This window comes from Syngnathus floridae, chromosome 1, assembly GCF_059516105.1.
Source record: "Syngnathus floridae isolate MCC-2025c chromosome 1, RoL_Sflo_1.0, whole genome shotgun sequence".
Taxonomy (NCBI): Eukaryota; Metazoa; Chordata; class Actinopteri; order Syngnathiformes; family Syngnathidae; genus Syngnathus; species Syngnathus floridae.
This window is the reverse complement of record NC_142413.1, coordinates 6,591,330-6,617,463: the sequence shown is the minus strand read 5'-3', so window position 1 is coordinate 6,617,463 and position 26,134 is coordinate 6,591,330. Positions and strand designations below refer to the sequence as shown.

The window sequence follows — 26,134 nt, the reverse complement described above, 5'->3', positions numbered from 1 at the left end:
TCTTTTGACACCTATAGACACACATTTTGTCAATTACTAACTAACATCAGGGATCGGTCCTGATCCCAAAATTACTGAAAGACACAGCATAAAATTTTAGGTGTTTTGATGGCACTGAAATGGATTAATGGCCGTATATCATTCATTTCAATGATTTGATATACGAATAAAAAAGGTCACAGAAGGAAGGGAACTTGTAAGTCAAGGTACTACGAAGGTGGTTGGAAAGTTGCTCGAAGGCAGCAACATAATCATCACTTAATTACCGGGTAGAAGTGGAGTAGCACTCGGTGCTTCGTCCTTGCTTTGGCGCTATTTTTAATTAATGAGATACGGAACATACGTGCTGCGTATGTAAAAATAAACATGTTCGTCCTTGTCAGGGTTTTGCCTTTTATTTGTGACCAGGCGCAAAGCTGCCGATGGGGGTGGTAGCGGGAGGCGGCCATGATGCCTCGCCACTTATAATGCGTGAGCGTGCTCAGCCGACGGACACGTGAGGCGCACGGCCTCCGTCGGGCGCGGTGACAAGACGGATGAGTGGGAGCAAAGCGCAGCATCGACACTCCTGGAGGTGACTCGACTGCCGTGCGATACCGCTAACGGCCGCTAAGGCAGCGGGCGGCGGAAAATTCATAGGTCAACAAAGGGTCAACTCGCTAACTACAAGTTGATAAAGGATAGATGGTTGGTGGGAAGTTAGATAGGATAGTTGATTGGGTCACAATGTAGCTCAGTAGGTAGTAGTCTGTGGCTAAACTAAAAACCAGACTTCTCTTGTTTAGCTAGCTGTCAATTAGCTCGTTGTCAGTGGGCCCGCCTCCTGCTGTCACATCCTCCCTGGGTGGCTACGGCCAAACCAGCTTTTCATTAGCAAGCGGCAGGCGGCGATCTCGTTAGCGTTCCCATTAACAAGCAGCAAGGCTTCAAATTTGTTTCCTGGGTGGGACTCATTCCATTCGGGTTCCATGGTGATGCAGTCACAAAGCTACAACAATCCCAAGAGTTCATTTAGCTTTGTCTTTGCCTTTTGCTCATTCAGATAATTAGAAATTGTACAATATAAAGAATTTAACTGCATTTGTGTGATAATAAATACCCATGATGTGCTATACAGTGTTTCAGTATTTACGTTCCCTTTGACAGTAAAACCGATGAAGGTTCATTGAGGCCGACAGTGCATTTATTCTTTTCCTACTCGTGTAAAGAGTTTCCCTGGAATGTTGATAAATGTTTCAAATGTAAATTTACAGTATTTTAATCCTATTAGGTTTTTTTTACATTCAAGGTGAAACTAACCAACCTGTATACTCGCAAATATTTTTACATTTTGATGCCCAAATGGAGAGAAAATATTTCACTTACGGCAATGCAATACTTTGTCATTGAAAAAAATAATGTGTGTGTTTTAATAAACATTACCAGGAACACCTAAAAATAAATCACATTAGATTAGATCATCAAGGTCCCGCAAGGTACCTAAAGTGAGGGGGGGAAACTGCCTGTGGCTATTGAGTGCATAAGAAGCAATGAGAAGATTTTCTTTTGCTTCTTTCAAGGAAATTAATAAATCTGTCCAGTAATGACAGAAAAAAAATGACTAAGAATCTTTTAAGTAGCACGAGAAGACGGGACAGCTTTACAATCACAAAAAAAACCTCTCAAACACAGACACACACGCTCACGCTTTATCCTTAATGGCTGCGCTTTTGTCCTTTATTGCACTATAAAACACTTTGTGACACACTTATTTAATTAAAAGCACTAAAGCGCTAAATCATTCAGACTTTTGATGAATCAGGTGGAATAAAAAGAGGCCGGCGAGGGCAGCGGCAGCGGCGGCCCAGCATCCAAGACAGATGACATCACGCCAGGGCAACACCCGGCAATAGCCAATCAATGAGTTAATGTTATCCTGAAATTATGACATATTTTATGATGTATTGTTTCATCTGCTATATTTCACTTCACTGGAAAATTGTACCCAAGTCGTGGCAATATGGCCTTAATATAAAAATATGATTCCAAACAAATAGTTCTCCCTTTTTGGGGTTTGCTTTAGTTTTCTTCGTAACAGTTTTTTTTCTTCTTTCAATCACTGCCGTGTACTTTTCTATTTGTCAACCGGAATCCAAACGTCACAGCCACCGATGACTATATTTGTCAGTTTTTTCAACGGCTCAGCAATGATGGCTCTCTTGATCCATGTCTGTGAAATTCATTTCTTTTGGGTCAAACCAAGACAGATTACTAAAAAAAAAAAAAGGTAAGAAAAAAAAATCATTTTGAAGCAATTTAGCATGACATATTCATGTGAATTTCAACAACCAGCACCTCGTAATCACACAAAAAATTGCTTTGGTTTAATAAAAATAAATATCAACATTTTCCATTTTACTGCAAATGAATATCGGCTCCAAATATTGGTTATCAGCCTCCTTGACTGCATATGATCAGTGTCGGGCTCTGAAAAAATATATTTGAAATAACACAGCGAAACAGGGATATCTTGTGAAATCCAAACACACGTTGTTGCAGCATCAATACGGCTTTGCTGGTGTTGTATTCTTCTCCTCGCCTGATCTGTGGTGGTGTGGGCGGCTAGTAATGGTAGGGTTTTGTGGGGGTGGGGTCGGCGAGGGGGGGGGGGGTTATACTTGTTGTCGTGACTCGGGTATAGGCAATCTTTGTATCGGCTGGAGCAGCTCCAGGCCCCAATGGTGAATGACTCACATCATTTCACATTCATTCACTACCCAACACAAAAAAAAACATTATTTTTTCTTTTAAAAGCGTCTCGTCGTCTTCCACTCTGGAACGCTCGTTGACCTCGACATTGCTCAACTCATTGTTCTTATCCACAAATGCTTTTTTTATTCATATCGTGTGTGTGTGCGTCTGTGTGTGTGTATTTCTACTTTGCATGTTCATGTGTGCTGTTGCGTTATGACTAAAGTGTGTAGTAAGTTCAACTCAAAGGAATACAACATACAGTTGCGCTGCTTCAGCAGATTGACGTCTTGACATCCTCAAGAGAGATGCATCCTAGGAAATGCTCTCGCCAAGACCGCATCCATCTAATGCACCCCCTCCACTTCCCCACTCCCCCCTTCCTTTCCTCCTCTGCCGTTTTTGATTGATTGATCAGACCTGTGTCTTCTTTAATGAGACAGTAATAGCCCACGGTCAGCTCCGGCTCCCCAGGCCTCCTCAAATGCACACGGAATATTTTTAACATGCACAGTAATCGATGGTCCAGAAGAAAAAGGTGTTGTTTTTTTGACTGATTGTTGCTCGCTAGTCTATGGCGGTCGTCAAAGATCACATGACCTGGAGGCAGTCTTCTACGAGCCCCATAATGCGCTGCAACTGACAACTCAGCCCGCTCATCACCCTGGCGACCAGCTCAAATCAGCTCAGCAAAGAGCCAAAAGACAAGGAGCAGATCAGCACACGCCTCTGGGGAGTAAGCAAGAGAGGAGGAAAGATGGAGTGAAGATGGAGGTAGGCAGGGGGGGTGGCGGAAATAGGGAGGGACGACCACTCGAACCGTATTTCAATTCAAATGAATGGAAATCATTTTCTAATTGAACTCATCCATCCATGTTTCTCTACACGGTCATTTATCATTTTAAACCATTTCACCCTCAAAATGTTCAGTTCTTTACTGACATATCGGGAAAAAAGATAATACAATAAATCTCCCCCTCCATCACGGGGGTCATGTTAATAACTAAATTAAATGAACTGTGCAGTTGTCACTTTCTGTCGGGATAAAAAGCAGAATGGAAAAGGATTGGACACTAAATGATCAACAAAAACAAAGATGAAACGTGTCCTTTCATTCTACTTCTTTCAAATTCAGTCAATCAAAACAGTGCGGCGCCAACTAGCAGTTGACAGTGGAATTACATTAAAAAAAAACAAAGGCAGGACAAAACAGCATGACAAACCAGGAAAAAAATCGTAAAATAGCAATGGCGGGGAGATTGCTACACATTTTGTTTGTATCGCAAATCCTAAAGAAGAAGAAGAATAGTAATATTAATAATAGAGGTTCATCTCTGCCTCCCCCGCGCGTAGTCACGTGTTGCGATGACATCAAGGCAAGTGCATAATTTGCAACGTCCTCCCATCAGCAGGAAGCAAGGAAGCCGCTGACATTTGTGTGGACGCCCCCCCCCCCCCATTGCCCCCACTGCCCACATCACCGCCTACCGACTTCTTCTGCGGAAAGGTGAATTGTATCGGAAGAGGCGGGAAAAGGGGCCTGCAGGGTTAAACGTGTAAAAGATCGCAAGCGGCCAGGGGAGTCTGCAGTGTGCCGGAAGCTTCTCTCCGTGGAAAAGGTCAACGTGTTTAACATGAGGAGAGGCAGGAATAAAGAGCAATGGGCCCGAATAGCAGCTCACCCGTGCCGTCGTTCAACATGGATGGGAAGCGCTTCTCACAAACGAAGCCCGAGTTGCTAGATAGACCAACGATGATCTAAATTGAATCTCACTCAACAGTGGGACAACATAAGAGTTTGGCCACAATGGACAAACAGGAGGTCCGGTTTTCCCAGCAATCCTCAGGAAAACAAAATCACTGAGGTTGTTTGTCAAGACAAATGCTGACACTGCTTTTCCCACTCCTTGCCCACTTTGTCTTCCAAGATTCAGACCCTTCCAAGAATGGTCAAAAATATGCCAGCAGCGAACATCCGTCTGTCCGGGGACCTCATTAGCTGCTTGCCCCCTCGTCTCTAGTGGGTCGATTGGTGCCTGTGTCTTCTGAGGGCAACAAAGAGACGAGAGACGAGTGGTCGCCAGTGAAAGGCCGAAGCGGTGACCGGAACCGGCAGAAAGTTGGATCCCAATTAGATAATCAAGTCAAATATCACACAACTCCAATTCTGCCTCACTGTACATTGTCAATTTCATTTTAAGATTCTCTTTAATTCTTAAACTGGTCTTGCCCTAGCCTATCCCCAATGTGTGTGTGTGTGTGGGTTCGGAATGTTTTGTGCGCCTAATTGAATGAATGAATGAATGAGTGTCAGATTGAAAGGTGCCACAGATCTTGTAATTAAAAAGCAGCCCAAGATGCTTGCAGGCCATTTTTCTCCATAAACAGATTATGAAAATTATTTCTGTGTATCTGATTAGAGACATTTGTTTTCCTTAATCGGCTTTGGGCTCAATTTAATCTGCACTTGCGACTGCAAATGAAAATAAAAATCACATGACTTCACTCACTGAGACAATATGGTGCAAATGTTTATGTAATATTAATTATGGCATAAATATTCAACAACTAATATGCATTCATTGAATGTGATGAAGCTTTGCTACAACACTTTGTGGACATTAAATACAGTGCTGCCTTGAGATACGAGCGAGTTTTTCGAGATACAAGCTGTCGCCCGTATAATGACCAAAAAATGGAGGTCTGAGCACTGCATCGAGGCAGTGACTCAATAAACCAGAAGCCAAAATTTAATTTTATGAGTATCACATTGCCTCCGCTAGCCTAATGAGTACTTTGAGGAACAAATATTTGAACACAAACACTGAAGCAACACGTGGACGGACAATAACCAACTCTCACAGGCGTGTATTCTTTATCCTCTGCCAAGACAGACTCATTTCTATTTAGTGTTATTATTCATGCATGTTTTCTTAAAGTATAATGCCTCTTTTAAAAAACTGTTTTGAATTTTTGGGAGGGGATGCTATAACAGGTTGATTGATGATTTGAGATACAAGCATGGTCACGGAATGAATAGAACTGGTATCTCAAGGAATCATCATATGATGTAAATATGCATGATATACTAATTCATATATATTATAATTATTATTTTTTCAAGTGTCCATCCAATTAATATAATGTAAATACGGACCAGACCAGCATGCAGGTAGGCGAATGACAAAGATGATCTTAAAAAAGATTCCAAGAGGAAATGGAGGTGTGGATGACAGCAGGTGATTCACGTGGAAGACTGACACCAGAAATTTGCTATTCCGCCAGATTCATTTCTTATTTTAATTCCTGGCGGCGGGCGGCGGCGGTAGGAGGGATGGAGGCCAATTAGCGTTAAGCGTCTTCGCTGTCAGCACTGACAGACGAGCTCCTGTGAGAAACAGGTGAACGCCGCCGCCATTAGTATTAACTACCCACCCGCTGCACACCCGCTGGGAATCCTTCAACACTGACTTGGACTATTGACGGAGTGTTCGCCTGTCAGTCCGCATGAATGTTTAGCTGCCACATGACTGGCTAGCGGTTTTAGCCCGACTAACTCAAAACAACTCAAATCAATTTTATTTATAATGCACTTTGAAAACACCAATGGTTTTCTATAAAATATGTATGAAAAGTAATATAAACAAATAAAAGAATAGGATATGTGATATAGAAAATGGACAGATGGATAAGAGTCCAACATTGTGTTCCTGAAATCTGATTTTGCATCCAATTAGCATGCGAGCTAACAGAGCCGTGCCGTCCGCCGTTAAATCTGGGGGGTTTTGGTGCGATCGTGTTCTTTCCACTCATCTTTGCAAACTCCAATTCATCAGATTGTTTCCCGCTCAAATATATAAATTGGCTAAAATAAAATTCTGGACGACAGGAGCAGGGTTTGTTTTCACACCTCAGTTTTCATCTGAACTCGACCAAGTAGCAAGGGAAGTGCTTACCCACAAGCCACGGAGGCGGACGCAGCTTGTCGTTAATCCTTCGGATGAGCTTGACTCAAATGAACTGACTCGCTTGATGCAACACAACTTGTGTTGCTGTTTTGTTTTTTTGATCCTACTGTAGTGTAGTCAAACATGAATAAAACATTTAAAGCAATATTATGCGACTTCTTCATGGTTAAAACAAAGCCAATTACACAATTCAAATTTAAAACAACAACATTGCCTCCGCTATCTTGGCTCTAACACATACAGAAAAATACCATAGACGTGCTAATGATTAGCTTGTTGTTGTAGAATGCATTTTTTCTCTCGTTGAAAGAACATGTTGTTTTCCTGGTGTGCTCTAACAATGCCTGTGAGTATTGTGATATTATCTGTCTACATGTGTTGCTTCACTGTTTGTTTTGTAGCCATCACATACATTGCTGTAACGCTATCACTACCTTGATGCTAGCCCATCTATAGTAGTGTTTCCCATGATGAGTTAGCATCGAGCTAGCAAGTCGTTCCATTGTCAATAAAACAAACAAGATTAAGCATTAGTTTATTTCTCGTGAATCTATGTGTGACCTCACATCCTGCTCTGGGCAGGAAGTGGCCTGGTAGCGCTTGCCGCCGCCGCAGACGCTTCACTCCCTTCCGGCTGCTAATGGCCTGCCCCAAAAAGTTCCCCATTATAATTGGCGGTAAGATTGACAAACGGGTGTCAGCCGTCAGGCCTGCCCGGACGGCGAGGCGGGCGCCGCTGACAATAATTCAAATAAATCAGCTGCCAGGCCTTGGCGGCCCTCCCTCCAACATGGCAGCCGCCAGCGACGAGAGAGATGAGGGCGACGAAGCCCTTCGCGACACGTTAGCATCGCGAATGTTATTAGCGACAAAAAGCTGCCAGCTTGCCTCCACGGGGAACAACAGTCGTCGTTAGACGCCTGGCGTCCAGGAAGCGACTGGGACACGGGTGCCGTGACCACATTGAGCATATGCAAATTAGGCAAGTGGGATGATGATGAAGATCAGCTTCCTCATGTGATGTGTATTGCTTTATTTTATTATTGAGTGACATCACTTTTCCTTCTCCTGACACTTTCACCTTGACTTAGCATGATATTCCAATTTCAAACGTTTCTAATTATAAGAACTTGCAAATAGTTAAGAATTAACAATTACATTAACATACAAATAGCTCATTATTAATCGTCATAAATATTGTTTTTCATTGTTTTTTATTTTCATCAGCATGCCGTCACGTGACTCCCGAGGCCGGTAAATGTTAGCTGTTACTATCAATGGTTGGTTTTTCTTTTGAAAAGAGAATAAATAAGAGAAAGCAACATTGATTCTTTGTGTGTGAGAGAGAGCAAGATTTTTTTTTATTGTCTTCGATATGAAGGTCAGACACTAACCTTTGCACAAGCACACACTGCTTGTGTGGGGCGTGTGTGCGTGTTGTGACATTTCTTCATCATCTCATTGGAAAGCAATCCACTTTAAGGACATTTCAGGTGGAGTGTTTTACAAGAGTTGATCGCCAGTCGACCTTCTCGTCCATGCAGACAGAAAACAAAGAAATAAAAGAAAATGTTTCTGTTGCGCATTTCTGATTTTCGTAGGTCATCAAATTTATTTTAGGTCTTCATTGTCGTTGACTCGAGTTGTTCCCCAATGAATGTTGCACAAATTAATCCTCAAAAGTCAACTTGACACACCAAAAGAATATTCAGAAGACCCCAAAAAAAATCAAGGAAGTTTGCCATTTTGGTTTGAAGTGGTCATTTTAGGCTCAGTCCATTGAGTTGTATCCCCGGGAGCCAGTCTGACTTAGTAACAAGAAATTTGGTGGTCATGAGTAGATGTTCAAAAAACTCAAGAACCCAAGCAGCTACTTTAGGTCCAATCTGGCTATCCTCAGGCTTCCGCCAAAGACAAACTTGTCCACCAGAGTTTGATTGCCACCACTTTTGAACCCTGTATAGTGGACAGATGGCCATGACCACATTATGAAACATTTGCGTTTTGGCCGTAATGTGTGGGCGGCAGTTTCCCAACAAAATCTGCTCACTCGTATCGAGTCGTCCGTCTGCCGCACCTCCCAGTTTCTACTTGAACTTGAATTGATTTATTCTAGGACTTTAAACTATTTTTTTATGTTTAATTAGCACTGTGCAAAATGAAGCCCTGATGTGTTTGCTTCTCTGCTATCTGCTTCTGACAGCCGCTCTCGTCCTCATCGTCCTGTTCCCCTTGCAGCTGGATGGTGGCGCTGCCGAGCTGACGAACAAACAAACAAAACAGAAACATCTGCTTGGGACGCTCACCCACAGGTTTTATTTTGGTTGGTTTTCCGGAGGGGAGGGCCCGTACATGGGCGGCCATGTTGTTGAGGCCTGGTGGGGCCACAGAGACCCTCCACCAGGACATGTTATCACACTTACACACACACCAATATAAAAATACAGTATAGACTCATTGCAAAGGGATGCAGCGTGACAGTCACTGTGAGCACACACACACGGACACACACACCATAGGGAGTAAATGGGCTGTCGTTGCCATGGAAACAGTAGAGTCCCTCAACATCCAGAGAGCCTTCAGAGGAAAAAAGAAGTGTTTGTCTCATTTTTCATTTGTGTGTGTGTGAGACTCTCTCTCGATCACACACACATACATTGTATGAGTCAGTGTGTGAGTGCGTGTGTGTGTGTGTGTGTGTGTGTGTGTGTGTGTGTGCGTGCGTGTGTGCACGAGTGCAGCGAAGGCCCCTCTACGATCACAAAGAGCAGCTCTCATCCACGAGAATCTCATTTCACGCCCTGGCTTGGCATCACCGCTTCTGTGTGTTATTGTAGTGTGTGTGTGTGTGTGTGTGTGCGTGCGTGCGTGTGTGTGCGCGCGTGGTGAGATTATTCCCAATAAAATGAAAGATGCCGTCAATGCAACACAAGTGGAAGATGTCCAAGTGAAGCCTCTTCATCTGGATTGAAGAGCTTTGGTGTTGTTGTTGTTGTAGGGAGGTCAATTAAGTTTGAAGAAATATATTGGGACACACGAGGAGTGAAAATGGAAGGGAAAATGTGTGTGTGTGTGTGTGGAGTCGTGAGATACATACAGCAAGTGAAATTAAAATTTCGGGACACTGGAGAAGTGAAGAAGATGCTGACAAAAGTATTGAGAGACAAAGATGGTCAAATGTGAAGGAAACTGTGGAAAGAAGTAATTTGATGCATACAGGAAGTGAAAACAATGTCAAAAGTATTGGGACATATTGGAAGTGGAAAGAAAATGTACATATTAGGACATAAAAACAATATTGGGATGCACAGGATGTGAAACAAAAGTCAATCAAACGTATTGGGACGGGTGGAGTCGTTTGTCATTAAAATGACCACATAGACTGTGAATAAATATATTTGCCTAATGAAGCTTCTCCTGAAGCGAAAAAAAAAGTGTGTTTATTGCATCCAAAAAGTTCATTTCTTTATTTAATGAACAGCTGGTGTGAGTGCAGCCTCCTCACTTTGTCAGGAAAAATCCGACAAAGTCTGCTTTTATTGTGCTGATCATGGATCACATGACGTGTGCGTGCGTGCGTGCATGCGTGCGTGCATGTGCCTGCGTGCGCAGCAGATGGACGCTGACAGCACAAGTGTGATCCGCAGCAGATTAAACAGCTTCCAGCATCATTGCCCGTTTCTGCTCATTTTGTACATTTTTATGGATTATTTTATTTTTTTATTTCATCACCGCCCGCCGGCGGCTCTTTGCATGCAAACTATTTTGCATAAAGTATGTTCATAATTGCACTTGAATGACATTATTTGAATAAAAACACATTCCAAATGCACATCAGTCAAGCCCACAAGCATTTTGGATTAGAATATTTGGAATAATTCCAATATTTGTGGTGGTAGAATGCAAGAATGTCGTGGGTTTTAAAAATAGTTAATGTTGGAAGAGGGACAGGTCACGAGAGTGGAGACTTTTCCCAAGGCCAAATTAGTTTTTGATAGCTATACAAATGAATGGGTGGATGGATGGATGGATGGATGGATGGATGGATGGATGGATGGATGGATGGATGGATGGATGGATGGATGGATGGATGGATGGATGGATGGATGGATGGATGGATGGATGGATGGATGGATGGATGGATGGATGGATGGATGGATGGATGGATGGATGGATGGATGGATGGATGGATGGAAAATCGATAAATTCAAGAATGATGATGATGATGATGATGATGATGATGATGATGATGATGATGATGATGATGATGATGATAAGATGAATGCATTCAGAAATTAATCACAGATGGAGGAATGAAAGGGGGATAATGGGATGAATGGGCAAATTAATGAATGAGGGAAAGAAGACGATGCCCTAACATGGCCAATAAACTTCTTGAATCTTCAATCATGAAATGATAGATGATGTTAGACGATTCACAGGCAGTCTGAAACCGTGTGTGCGACAAACCGCATGGCCCGATTCTCTATAAATGTTTCGTGTTTTTGCTTTCATCGGCAGGACGCAGATACACTCGTTAATGAGCCTGGCTTGTTAGCATCATTAGCACAAATGCTAATTACATTGTTGTTGCCGTGCGCGGGAAGCAAGTGTCGTCGTGTTGACGGGTTGTTGTGTTGTGTAAACGGGATGAAAGGATCTTGCTGCTGCTGCTGCTGACTCAGATTTAGTATAATCACAGCACTTGAGCGCAAAGCTTCACGTCAATTTCAATAACGCGACATTTGAGTAGTGATGGAGTCATATTAGTGAGGCAGTCATAGTGACATGAGCCTTGCAATATGCTAGCACTGGAGCCATATTGTGTAGTAGCGAGGAAGACTGCATCTTTGGGATGGAGTTACAATGTGTATTATCAAGGGAACCATATGTTAGGAAGGTAGGTGGTGTACTAGAAAGGGAATCACATAGTTTATGATCAAGGTAGTCAAACTTTGTATTAATGAGTGAGTCATACAGTGCGTTAGCAAGAATCATAATGTGGACTAGTGAGGGAGTTAAACTGTATGGAGTTATACGTTGTAATTCCTAGGAAGTCATATCGAGGATTCATTAAGAGTATTGGTGAGGTAGCCCTGCTTTGTCTAGGTAAGGGAGTCATTGGCGAAAAGACTTGTGCAAAGAGTGTGCCGTGAAGTCTTGATAGTGAGCAGTTTTGCAGTCATTTTGTGTCAATGGAATCATATAGTGCTGTCGTTGTTGCGTTTGTGAGCGGAGTCATACACACTGAGTGTGTAGGGTGTATTAGTGAGGGAGTCATATGGTGAGAGTTGGTGTATTCATACAGCGTGTTAGTTGTGGACCCTGCGAGACCAGCTCTCCTATCTCCATTGGTCGCAAAGACCCACAGTGCCCCCCACAGGGTGAAGGAGGAACAGCAGGAAGACAAGCAGAACGCACCCGTCTGTGAGGAAGATTCATTTTGATAATAAACGCTTTGCTTCTTCCTGGAGACCTCAATAACCAAGTGCAGATGGTTTATTCCTTAATCTGTTTTACAATGCAGTGCCGTTTGTCTTTATTCAGTTTTGAGTTTATTACGATGGTCCTGAACACGCCCGACGTCAGAATAGCACTTTGGTAAAGTTAGCCATCGCTACTTCAAAAACGAAGGCGGTGCATTCCCCTTGTTTTCCTTAAAGCTGTGTAAAATGTTTCAGTGACTTTTTTAACATCAAAATGTACAGATGCAAATTTGTTTTTTAATCTTAAAGAACAAGTAAAGTCAAATTTGTTCCATCCTTTTCTGACTTTAGTCATGTGATTTGCAAGCGGAGCCATGATTGGTCAGTATTTGAACACGTAGCAAAATGGCCGCCCCATAGATTGATAAAAACAGGTGGATTTTTCTGCTTAATTCATGTTCCACAAACCAAATATTCATCATATTTAGCCTAGTGAGACTAGCCACTTAGGACATATATATTTTTGGAAAAACAAACTTTGACTTGACTTCCTCTTTAATGAGAAATACAATGAACTTGAACACATTGGAATGCGTATAATCAAAATTTTCAACCACACAAATAATTTAACACATTGAAACGATTTTTAAACATTGTAAATGTAGTGTAGTAGTGTATTTCATAGAAGTTAAGAGTGTTTAAAAATGGGCTTGAATGTCTTTTACTACATTTCAGTGTCTACATATGTGTTTGAAAAAAATGTTTCAATACATTTTAGTGTGGTTAAATGTGTCTAAAAATGTCTGCGTACGCAGCAGAAATGGTTTATTTCTAAGGGAGTCATACTGTCGTGCGTATTAAGACTAGTGGCCATGGGATTAGCCAAAGCTAGCAATGTAAGGCTAACTGTAAATGCCAGTTTGAGCAAGCATGTAATTTAGTGCATTCTGCTTTCAGGGATTTTAATAAATAAGGATCACCGTGAGTTAGTTGAGAAGTGTGTGTCAGAGTGAATACTATGCAATTAAATTCCGGATGAAATGGTCTGGCAACTGCGTTATCTTCAGCTCAGTTGGTTGAGGCCTTTTGTGTGGGGACGCTTCGTGAAGAAGTGCAAACCCAAATGACGGTGCGTCACCATGGCAACATATCGGCCCAAAGGCTGGCCCATCCTCCCGGAATGCTCGCCTCCTCTCATCTGCTGTAAATTAGCGTCACACGATGATGATGAAACGGCGAGAAAGTGGAGTTCACAACAATCACAGACGGCCAGCACCAACAAAACAATGGAGAGCATAAGCTCAATTCCAACATTTTTTCCCATTTATTTCCTGCACTCGATTCTCCTCCTCATTTGCTACCTTTTTTTTGTCCAATAATATTCCAACATGTACATGTTGCTATGTCAATCTAATCTGCCCTTCATAGTCAGTCGTGCAAATCATTGAAAATGAATGGGGCGCCCTCAAAATTAGTCCCTTTTCCCACAACCATACTCTTTTGGGATACGCATAGATTTTCCCCTGGTGTCCCGAGACATCCCTTACAAAGGAAGTCTGTGGAGCAAAAGGTTCGTTGAAGTATGAATTAAGAAGAAAACTCCAGCGATGAATGACAGCATCAGATTCTTTTCAATGCAAATGAAATAAACATCCTACAATAGGACCCGCATTCCTGGCAAGGCCTTCAATGTCAGCGGCTTTTCTTGAAAAGCTTGATAAAAAGAATACCAAACCAAACATCACACTTTAGATGCCCACCCGCAACCACTTGGAACGCTTTTAAACATGAAAACCAGGCGCTGAGTGTCCTTGTCAATGTGTTTTTAATTAACTTCCAGCATTTTAATTGACTTGATTTAAGGGCCTCTGAGTATTTGAGGCCACATTTAAGTGTTAATTAATTAAATTCCCACGTGAATCTGCAACTTGATCATCAGCGCGCTTGTTAGCCGAAGACGGTAAAACTTCCCCGATAACGACCCACTGGTGTATCCATTACGTGTAAACATTAAATTATGAGCAATAGTAGAAAAAGTACATTTCAATTAGAGCAGTTTTATTGATCAATGTATTCGAGAATGTCCGACCTAGACTAAATCAAACAGAAACAAAATTTCCTATAGAAAATACTGTAAATCCAAAGAATCCGTTCAAGGAACCTCTTAAACGGAATAAAAAAAAAAAACATGTTTGCTTTGTTTTTAGGATTTTTGTAAATATTCACATTATTCATCTGCAAATTTTATAACTGCCTCTTCTTCAGCTCCATTTATTTTGACAATTGATTTGACAGCATACGACTGACACCTACAGGTCGGTGGTGTGTCAACAAAGAAATGAGGAGTTGAGCGGTATCTTTCTGAAAGAGTTGGGAAAATTACATTTCTGGTTCAAAAAAAAAAAAAGGCACCGAGAGACCAGTGACTTTGGCGTTATTAAATCACACTAAAATGTTTATTTGACTGTTATTGCCTTGATTGCAGCATTTTTTGCTGGCACTTTAAACAAAATTGTGGCTCTGCTAACTCCCAGCCAAGGATGTTTGAAGTTTTACTCTGTTCTGGAATGTACTTGAGAGTACAATAAATATATCAAAAAGACACTGTAAGTGCTTTGCAGCAGAATCAAGGCCTTATGTATGAGTCGGACGGGGGCATAGCGGAAGAGGTAAGCGATGACGGGTAAATTGCAGACAAATAATACGTCTTTGCTTGCTCTCTAACAGGCCAGTGGTAGACGAGTTACAATTCAATAGCAGGTCTGTGACTGTTCAGGGGCATGTTAGCGACAGGTAGGTGGCAGGGCAAAGAGAGGTCAGCTCCCTTAAATCTTAAGTCTTTCAAAAACTGCAACTGATGACTGTATGGGTTGGCGAAAATGGGAAAAAAAAATTTTTGGTGTCAAATATGGATGAATGATGACAATGGGATGAATTGATTACAAAACCTTTTTTTTTTATTGCCATCCTACTTCTCATATTTTTAAATGTGATGTGTCTGCTCAGCGCGTTCTAGCTGAAGGATTGGACAAAAGAACGGCTTTGAAAGGGGATGAATCGGGATACTTTCAGTCTTATCTTCTCGCACACCAACAACTCGCTCTTCTCTTTTTTTCACTTCTGGGAAGCGACGACAAAAGGCCCGTGCCTTGTAAAAGCAGGAGAAGAAGAAGGAGAGGAGAAATGACATCATGGTGATGAGCGATAGAGTGGCTAATTGTGTGGTAGGAGATAAAGACGGAGCCACCAATTCCCTCTCGGTTATCTGCTCCCCTCGGAGCCACTTTTTAGTTCGGAGAGGGGAGAAAAAAAGCTTGTTATAAGGTGCGAGCGAGGAGGCACAAAAGACGTTTATCCTGGCGAAGTAAAGCCGACAAAGGGAAGAAATCTCGGCTCGAGCTAATTACAAGCCAGGTGATGAAACAGAAGAGCCGAGAGAGAAAATCCCGTCTTTTTCTCGCCGTGGAGAAGTTGGAGTGGTTTCCGCTTTTCCTCTGACTTCGTCTCGTTCGGATGAACAAGACGAGGGGTGCCAAAGAGGGGCGTCTTGAGGAAGGTCGTTAGCGGACGCTCGTCTTCATCGTACAACTCAAGTGTCGCCATCAAAGGAAAGCCTGGGTTTCTTCTCCGGCTGTCAGTCTGCCGCCAAAGTGGCTTCCAAAGTCTTAACCTTGTCTACGCTTCTTTTTTATCGACTTTTGCAATGGAATAAAGGCCATACTTGTGGGAGAGGAGAGCTTACTGGGTGGGGAAGTGCTCTGGTTGGTCAGTTAGTAACACTGCAGTCTATTTCAAATATCCTTTTCTTTAATAATTTATAGTTGTCTTTGTTTCAAAATGTCTAGTTGATTTTTTGTTGCTGACAAGCCAGTTGTACGTCAATCGCTGACCAGTGGCAGCTAAGTATTGGTCTTTGGCGGGTTAGTGGTTGGTGACAGGTAAGTAGCAAGTCAGTAGCATGTTAGCGACAGATTAGTGACAAGCGAATGGCATGTCAAGGGCATACGCTTTGTTTTACATTGCGGCAGAACGAAAAGCTGATTTGAAAACGAGGCGTCGCAGTTAGATGTTTGTCGTGCACGTTGCAGCAGCCGGGACGACGTCCAAGGAGAAGATGTCTTTGGCATGATGCGCCCTTCGTAAAGAATGGACTTTTGCTCCTGATTTATGTGCTACTTCATCCTTTTACGCTCGGCTCCGCCTCTCCAAATAGCAATTTGAGCAGGATTATTTTGGAAATGTCTGCAAGCGCCAGCCAAGAGCGAATCTAAAGTACTCCTTTATTTTTTTATGATTCGGCTACAGTGGACACATCAGCGGCGTCATAATCAATCATTCAGATGGATTTAGCGGGGAGTTCTCCTCTAAGGACATTTATTTATTTTTCCGTCTTGCCTCGAGTCATGGAAATGTAGACACAGACATGAAATATAAATGTATACAAGCTGCAATATGCTTAATGCAACAGTCATTAGCGCAGCGTTTGAATCGCGCAATTCAATGTCGGTGACAGCTAGCTAGCTCAGTGGTGTGACAGGTCAGGTGCAGGCCACTGGCATGTTAATGGCAGGGGCGGTGACTACAAATTGGCAGCAGACATTTCATATTAATGGCTAAGTTCATGTGACCACCCCAGGATACTCTGATCGCCCATTCCGATCAAGATTTTATCCCCAACGATACGGGTGCTTTATGTCAATTGTTAATCTAATCATTGAGCGTGAAAAAACTTATTCCGACATTTCGGAACAAACCGCCTTCACGTGGTCTGTGAAGTCAGTATACAGGTTTTTGTTATTTATTCCCGGAAACTGCCGGATTCTTCAGTTTATCATCGCATATGGAGGAATTTACAGCTCGCATCGTGTGTTAAAAATGAACACTAGCAAATAGAAAAGTGGATAGGTTGTAGCTTCATTTGGAAAAATGAACTTAACTGCGCAAACGAGGAAAATATATGAAATGTAATGTTTGGAGTATAATTGGACGGAGCGATGTTTTCGTTGACACGGAAGTCGCAAAGGATTCTTCTAGTATTCACGCATATTTGCACATGTCAAGGATAAATCTTTTTTGTGTTTATGAAAACAGAGCATACGTATTTAATCCAAATTCTGATTGGATTGAAGATATTTTGTCCAGGTAAACGTAGCCAATGACAGGTCAGTGGAACGTTTCCTGGCAGGAATACAACAGGGTACTGGTCAGTGACACACTACTACTATTTTTTTCCCTTGTACTAAGCCAATCAATTTTTTAGGGAAACACTGTTGGCATACCATAAAAGTGAAACTTGAGTCAAACAGACTCGAACTTATTTGACTTCAACAGGACCATCGACTCTACCTGCTGCCGGCAGCGGCAGCGCCGACAAGACCACGAGTGGGAGCGAAAAGTGGCATGACGCCAGGTGGCGTGCGCCGAGCCACTTTGTCATCTGTGACACACGGGAGGAGAGTCTCGACATGTTGCCAGAGCCACTGGCGCGGCACCTCAGAAAACACTCTGCCCCGCTAAATAAATGCCAACCTTCACGCTCTTCATGCGCTTGGGAAGAGCTGGAGAACAATGTCAGAAGATTACTAGCAAATCTCAGGTCAGAATGACAAGGCCATGCCGCCGACTGGTAAGTGGAATGTCCAGTGGCATATCACTGACCCGTCATTGTCAAATTAGTGTGGAGTCAATGACAGTTCGGTGGCTTGTCGGTGACAGATAAGGTTAGTTATCGGTTAGTCATCGGTAGATTGGAGGTATGTCTACAACACAGGTGTCAAAGTGCTGTTAGCGATCCGGATCATTTTAATCTGGTGTGTTGATGGAGGTAGACATCTGAAACAAGACGTATACAGGCCCCTGAGGACCAGACTGACTTCCGTGGTCCAGTAGCTTGTCTCTTGCAGGTCATGTCGGACTGAGGAATAAAATTTACGACTCGGGCGATTGCGTCAGATCAACTCAGATGATCTCTCAAAGGGACACCAGTGAAAAGTCCGTATGGAGTCGACGGTACGTCGGTGGCACGTTACCGGGACTCTTCTTTCCGTCAAGTGGCGGTAACGGTAAATGTCGGGTGAGCCCGTTGTCAGAAGTCTTGATAGATTCTTAAAAAGGCATCAACCTCGACCATGTTGGAGAAAGCGACTTGAATGCAAGCTGCTGAGGCAGCAGGAAATAAAAAAAGGAGGCCATCTGAGAAGGAATGTCAGAGGAACACGCCGACTGAGCAGCTTTAAAATTAAGCTTGATGAAGTACGTTGTGCATATGCAACCCCCCCCCACAGTCGCTACACTCAAGCATACGTGCTAAATCACCAGCGCGTCATGTGACTGAATTGGCGCAGCGGCCTACATGTTAAAAATACAAACGCAACACAGCTGCTGACGACGCCTTCATTCTACAAAAAAATAATGACCGTACGACGCCCCCTTGCTAGTATTTGTGATGATGTCTTTAAAAATGTAATCAGAATAAAGAAAGTTAACCACCTTAAGTTAACTAACTGACTAGAGTGAAGCTTCTCAGTTTATAATGCAGAAATTGTTTAGTGGATTATCATTGAGAAGATAGTGGGTATGAAATGGCGGGTCAGTGCCATGTAGCTAGCGATGATGTCACTGGCAGGTCATCGGACTCTCAGCGGTATGCGTGGTGGACAGGTCATTGACAAGTCAGCAGTAGGTTTGCTAGCTCATGGCATGTCGCGGCCAAGCAGCTAAGTGACATTAAGTACGAGTCAATGGTGAGTCAAAGGCAGGTTACCTACCATTTCCAGTGGCGTGTCACTTGCGGGTCACTGTGTCACATGTCACTGGTAGTAATGCCAGTAATACCGATTCCAATACAGCTTGGAAGTTGAAGCGAGTCAACTTTGCAACTTCTCATAGAAGATGTTAAATATGCTAACTTGAATGCCCTGTGGGGTTCGTCAGTGGGGGGGGGGGGGTACCCAGCGGAGGTAAACACGCCTGAGTCTGCGGGCACACGTGCGCGGACATGACGTGACCTTTGCAGCCCTCTGTGATGAACGTCACCGGTTGAGCGTTTGACCTTTTCCCACCTTGCTGAAAATAATCATTTACTTTCTCGCTGGCTGAGCGCCGCCACAGCCGCTGCTTTTAATGCGACAAAAGTTAGAAACGAACTTTTTTTTTTTTTTTTTATGTCAAGTAATAATACAATTTTGTTGTCGTCATGAAACTTCTCGCGGCATGTCATTGTCGTGATAAGTGGCAGGCTTTGGATAAGTCAGCGGCAAGTCAATGGCAAACTGACAAATGGTAAGTGGCAAGTCCAAAAAAGAGACCATTTGACATTTAGCGGCTATTTTAGGTCCACTGATCTCAAAATGTATTTTGAAGTCCTTAAAAACAGTGTGACTTAGCAACATTAAATGTGGTATACATATTTATTATTAGCAGACCCACAAAAAATTCTCAAGGACCCACTGTAGAAAATACACACAAAGTATGCCAAGGCACAACATAACGCACAATGTCGGGGAGATTCATCGGAATCCCCAACTGGCAGAAGTGTAGACATGCAAGAAGTCCGCATATTTGATTCAAATCCCCCATCTGGCGCGCCACTCAAATTTCTTTCGCTAAAACCACGGTTGGATTTATTGTTTGTTGTGTTAGCATAAGATGGACTTTCCCTGCCGCTGTCATCAAGCATAAGGAAAGACTAATATGTAAAAGAATATTCCTGCTGTGATCTGCGTTGGCTGGAAGAAATAATTCTCGTTATTTTCAAACAACGGGAGAGCGCAAGAGGACTCATTACGGCGGCGAGGAAGAGGCGAGCCGGGCGGCGGAATCAGCATAATGGCGGGGTGTGTTTGGGAAGATTGCGTGGCCGCGTGTAAAATAAAAGTGCTATTTGCCGCCTGTCTTCAAAAACAAAAGGATAAATATGTTCCATTTTCCTCAACTTAGCTCTCATTTCACGCTGTTTCTCTCGCGTTTCATTTCACGCTCGGCTTCAGCCTATTTATAGATGACGTGGAGGAGGGAGGCCATTACTGCACGTGTGTGTGTGGGGGGGGGGGGGGGGGCAGTGTCACATAAAAATCACATTCCAACACAAATTGAGTGAAAGCTACATTCAGATTTGAGAATAATGTGCTGCCTAGGATCGTCATCTTTGGTGGAAGTATAAAAAAAAGGAAGAAAAAGTCAAAATGTGTCAGGTGTGCTGAAATGTTTCACCTCAGTGGAGGCAATTCATTAAGCAACTTTCACTTCATTTTCTCCTCAATGTTTTCCCTAGATGGAAAACAACAGAATGCAATTAAAATAAATACAATTTGTTAATGAATCTGCATTTTAAAACTACAGTAGCGTACTATGGTCCATTATTATTTCATAAAGCAAGGCTATTTAATTAGGAATTCAGTTCGGTCAGATTTTCAAATCGAGTAATGTAGACGGGCAATACGCATTAGTGAATCAACGCTTGCCAATGTCAAGGTTTTTTTTTTTTCCTCAGTATCTTGCCAATACTCCTGCATCCATGATGCAAAATTTAAAAAAAACATACACAACAAACAGGTAGGATCACAAAATCATGACATCAGCGAGTATTCCGGGGGGGGACAGATTCTGCAACTAAAAAGAAACCAATCCTGCATATGTGCAATTTACACACACATACACACAAACACACACACAGATTGGTCAGCATCTAATAAGATAGCCTAGCTAGCATCACGCGTGAGCGGTCGCCATTCGGGGGCATGTCAGGAAGGGATGAGCGGCACAGGATCGATACTGGATTAAGCCGTTCCGTCCACTTAGTCTGACATAATAGCACTAATGGATTCCTTCGGGAACACGCCGGGATTGGCCACCGTTCCGCGGCCGTTGATTTATGGCGGTCGCCGCTTTTAAAAGGGCTGTTTAAAAAATGAGAGCTTTCATAATAAATACTTTCCCCCAGTGCCATCAATCCTACCCGGGGAAGCATGAAGACGGATGATGACAACGGGCGTTTGGCGTCGCCCAACTTTTGGGACGCTCAAGCCGGGATGGCGTGGCCTTTTGACTGGAATCTATTCGTTTACCTTTGGTGTCTGCAAAACGTTCCTGTCTGGGTGATAGTAACGAGCCGTCGTATTATGTCGAGATGACTTTAAACTCATCACGAGGCATTTATATCTCGTCATGACGGATCGACTCGTAATGATGACTTTTATTGCGGTATGATGACGTCAAATCTCGTCTTGTTTTTTTGTCTTGATGATTGGCACCAAAATGATGTCAAATAATCTAGTGAGATGAAAACGACGTGGTTTATCTTTTCGAGAACAACATTTTATTTTACTTTAATCTGAGAATGACTTACAAAATGTTGTTTGATTTTACTTCAAATTCTTAGTTTCCCAACCTTTTACTGATTTGCAATGCAAATATACAGTAAGAAGAATCCAAAATAAAAAAGTATCCTGTTGTCTGTCGCACCTGTCCATTGTGTTTTGCCTCTTTCGCTCTGTGACCTTTCACTTTGTATGAGGATGGCAGCACAAATCTGTTATTTAAACGATAACAGGCGGGGGAAAAAAATGAGCCTTCCTTCCTTGTTGACACCCGTGAACAACGACGACTGCAGGAAGATGACCCCTGGCTAAAATAAATTCTCCAGTGGATATGGATTTAAAGCAGTACCAAAAATGGCCTGAAATGGCAGCATTGCAACATCGTTTACAAGACGACGCAGAGATGCTTGAACCCGAACTGACCCCAAAAAATAAAGATTGACATTACATTTCTATTTCTGTATTTGACAGGCAAAGTTCAAATCAAATATCCAATCTTGCCATCAAGGTCATAACCGACCCAAAAAACATTCTACTAGTACTTTTGTTTCATAGACATTGCATTATAATGTATACATAACAGTCCACAAAGTCAAACGACTCGAGGATTGTCAACGTTGCCCTGAAGATTTCTGGATAGAAATAGAAATATAGAAATTATTGGACCTGACAATTCTTACGAAATTCTTAACACACCTCAAACCATTAACATACGTCATCATTTTAGAACAGTCTTAAAAGACATAAATAAAAATAAAAAAGTCGGACCTTTGAATGAGACAAAATTGGGACTCAAACGTTGTTATGTGTGGACCTGGCCTAACTCGCAGATGAGTAAGCTAAAAAAATACCTATCAATGCTAAAAGTAGTACTAATACTTACAGAAAACTAAAGTATTCTGTTGATTTCTTTCTTCCTTTTGTGCCACTAACTAATCAAAATGAAAAATAAAGTGTCAGAATGTTTATTTGTGGAAAAAGTCAAACACGCGGCATAGTCATCTAGTAATAGTTTATTTTGTTCCTTTTTGCAAGGCGATGGTGTAAAAAGGCCACGCGACCGGGCAGACGCGGCAGAGGCTTTTTAAAATGTCATTTTCTGCTCGGCTGCCTGGCCGACTTTCAAGCAAAACAAACACCGCCATTTAAATCACCGCCGGCTCAAATCAGCACAGACGCACGGCGGCAAATGTCAGCGCTACGCGGCACAGCCACGGGGTGTTTGCACCGGAGAACACCTTCGACAACATACCGACACTCCGATCGTTTCAAAGGAACGTCGCTTTGACACTCACCACTTCATTTTCATTCTTCCAGACTCGAACGCGATCACAAACATTGGGTTGGAATCCACAAAATAAAACACAACATTCCAGATCAACTTCAATATTTTGGAGTGATGCTTTCGAGTGATGTCCAAAGACACACCCCAAAAATTGGAATCTCCCGACTCAGTGCACCATCATGTTTTGTGGTTTGTTGGAAGCGAATTCAAATAAATTAAGAGTTTATTTAGTTTTGACGAGGAAGAATTTCTTTCATTGACATTCGTCTGAAATGCGCAACATATTTTTAGTCTTTCCCAGAACATATCGAGGCTCCGCTGAAAAATTTCGGTCTGACATAAATGAACAAAAAAAATCCAGATACTTTGTTTGAGCTTCTTTTGTTATGACAGAATTCTATCTTTTTTATATATCTCTATATATCCACACTGTTGTTCAGCAGCATAGCAACGAGATAGCTTCTTCATGAGGACCTCAAGACTACAAAATTTCTAAAGAGTAGTCACAATCTTTACAAGTTCTTTTGAGTCCTCCGAATAAATGTTTACAAGTCCTCCTGAGATGTTATGAGTCTCCAAAACTTGTAACAAGTCTTCACTAGTCCTTAGGATTCCTCACAGGTCCTCCAAATTTTTAGTCATGCTCAAGTCAATTCAAGTATTTGAAACACCACATACAGTCTATTGTCCTGTATCATTCTTTTTAAATCATAAACAATCAAGAAAGAAAGGTCTTCCATCAGCACTGTTCATGTTCTGCATATACGTATGCTCACACTAATATCGATATTCATGAATATTGATTTATATATTAATAATGATATTTATGTTGCTATCGTACGTCAGCCTGAGGGCGATTGCGAGGTTTCTCTCGTGGTTAATGACGTTGGCCGAGCGCTGGTGTGATTGATGGGTGGCATTTCGGCATCACGAGGTGTTACGCTTCGCTACAAGGCAACGGGGGAAGCGGCCCAACCTTTTAACAATCCGCAGCCTGCCGTCCGTCTTTTGTTCTCATTAACCCACCAAATGAGGTCAGCGAATGGCGGGGGCGGCAAATATGACAACACAAAGACGATGGCACGAGGAGGGCAAGGCAGGTACGCCAACACAAATGATGGCAACACAAAAGCGCAAAAATGGCAAGGCAAAGACGGGAACTTGAAGACCACCTCAAGGTGATGCCTCAAAGATGGCAAAACAAAAAAGTAAAATGAAGACGGCAAGACAATGACAATAACACAGAAATGGCGATGCAAAAAACAACAACACAAAGAAGACAACGCATATCAAATAATATCAACTTGACCATTGGTATGCTTGGAATCACATTTGATGTGATTTAGGGCTAGAGAAATAAACTTACCTTGACCTGACTTGACTTGACTTGCCTTGACTTGATATTACTTGCTTGCAAAGATCCAAGTCAGATATGGTCCAACAAGTGAAACGAGATTTTTAATACTCCATTCTGGATTTGAAACAATACATATATCTTCATTTTGTTATTGTCTTAAAAGAAAATGTCTGAATATACATATGTTTATACTTTTCGAGTGACTAGTTGTCCCGATGTGTTGCTCATCAAGCTGACGGGTAACAAATTGCCGACTTCTCCTCAGCTGTTGCCTCTTGCTAATCTGGACAGGCAGATCACATGGCAACACTTTACAAAAACAAAATGGCGGCAATGTCACCAACCTTGGCCCCAAATTGTTTTGATCCCCCAAACTGCCTTTGGGGGATTCTTTAAAAATAAGAATATGTTTAATGACTTCTCAAGACGGGTTTTTTTGTGTGTGTGTGTCTGTCTAATGCCTGCCAAATTTCATCTCATCCTGTCAAACTGGCTGTGGAATCTGAATTTGCATGAATAACCAAAATGAGCCTAAAATATTCGCTTCAAGCTCTCAGCATCAGGGGCTGAATTTTTCCATGAACCTTTTGGATTTCACACCTGCAAATGGAAGCGTCTCCCTCCATGAACACAGCTGCAACAATTTTGCGAATGTGAAAACCTCCAAATGTTGATTTATTTGGCCTGAGATTGGTCAACTTTCCAATTTGAAGAGAGTCTGGGCTTCGGCAACGGCCGGCGCTCTTCATACATGTGAGCATCCCTTCATTTGTCTCTGTCGCCTACTTTTGTTTTTCCGCATCGCCTCGGCCATCTCTCATCATTTAGAATCGGACCCCCTCCCACGTAGGCCTCCCAGCTAGAATGGAGGCAGGTCGGAACCCCATCAGCAGTTGACGCTAACGCAAATCACAACGCCTACCGCTTATTAAAGTTAACATTCTGATGGACTTTGCCAGCTAGTGCAAAACATTCTGATTTTCATCTTTATTTTTTCTCATTTATCGTCATTCTGATTATTGTGGTGCCAAAAATTAGACTGCCGGCCTCCTGTATGCACCTCCTGGACTTCATCAAAATCAATAATTCGCATTTTGCTTTGACTTATATTTTTGCTTTTTAAGGAGTTTGACCCTGGGAGGGAAAACAAGACTGACTGTGATGTTGTTCTACTGCCACCGGCCCCGAGTCAGACGTTTATCTGCAGGAGGCTGCTGCTCTCTGGTGGTTTGATCTGCAACAACATGAGAAGAAAAAATCTTCCAATAAATGTGAATAGTCTCTAACTTAATGTGTTGCAATTGTTGTTTTATGAAGTCAGCTCTGGCAGTGTTCATCTAGAATGTTGAGTACATTTAAAATCAAGTGATGACCTTTTCATTGTGTTGCTGCAACTTTGCTGTAGTTTTGTTACTTTTTTTTTTATGCAAACATTCCTTGTCGAATTCTGGGCTTTAAGATGATGGCAAGAAAATTAAACACTTGTTGTATTACTTTTATTGTTTGGCTAATATTTCTGTTACTTTGACTTGTGTGCCGCTCGGTCGGACTCTGAACTTTAATAGCGGACTGCTTTTAATCAGATTTTTATTACATTTCTGCTCATATTCCGAGCCGCTGTGGCACATTTGATACCAAAGCGCATTAGCCGCGAGCGCATGTGTACGCTGCCAGAGAAGCAAAGTGTTTGTTTAGCTATTTTTCGCTCGCTCCTTCGCCTGCACTCTAAATCTTTCTTTGGATTTCAAACTAACATCTAAGTGGAAGATGAAGCAAGCCGAGTCAGCGTTTGCTGAATATCGAGCTGATGTATGGAGGCCTAGTCGAGCTTAGCGCGGGAACCTTTTCACCTCATCATCAAGACAAATGTGCGACGGCTGCTAAATATGCGACACACCCTATTCAACATGGCAAATGGGAGCGTGGGAGAGAGGATTTGTCCACTTTGACAGCCTTTCCATTTTTTATTATATTTCACTTAGGTTGCCATGACAGCAAAGCTCAGGCAGTATACGAACACCATCTCACATCAAAGCCTTCTACAAATTTCC

General features: G+C 42.4%; 1 long non-coding RNA gene across 1 annotated transcript; it reads right to left on the bottom strand.

The window, feature by feature from the left end:
- Positions 1-8,335: 8,335 nt before the first annotated feature.
- On the bottom strand, positions 8,336-24,398 carry LOC148403769 (uncharacterized). Its single transcript, XR_015859671.1, has 3 exons — positions 24,276-24,398; positions 24,093-24,197; positions 8,336-8,957 (listed from the first exon to the last, which is right to left on the bottom strand). It is a non-coding gene; the product is annotated as an uncharacterized LOC148403769 (long non-coding RNA).
- Between the last annotated feature and the right edge of the window lie 1,736 nt (positions 24,399-26,134).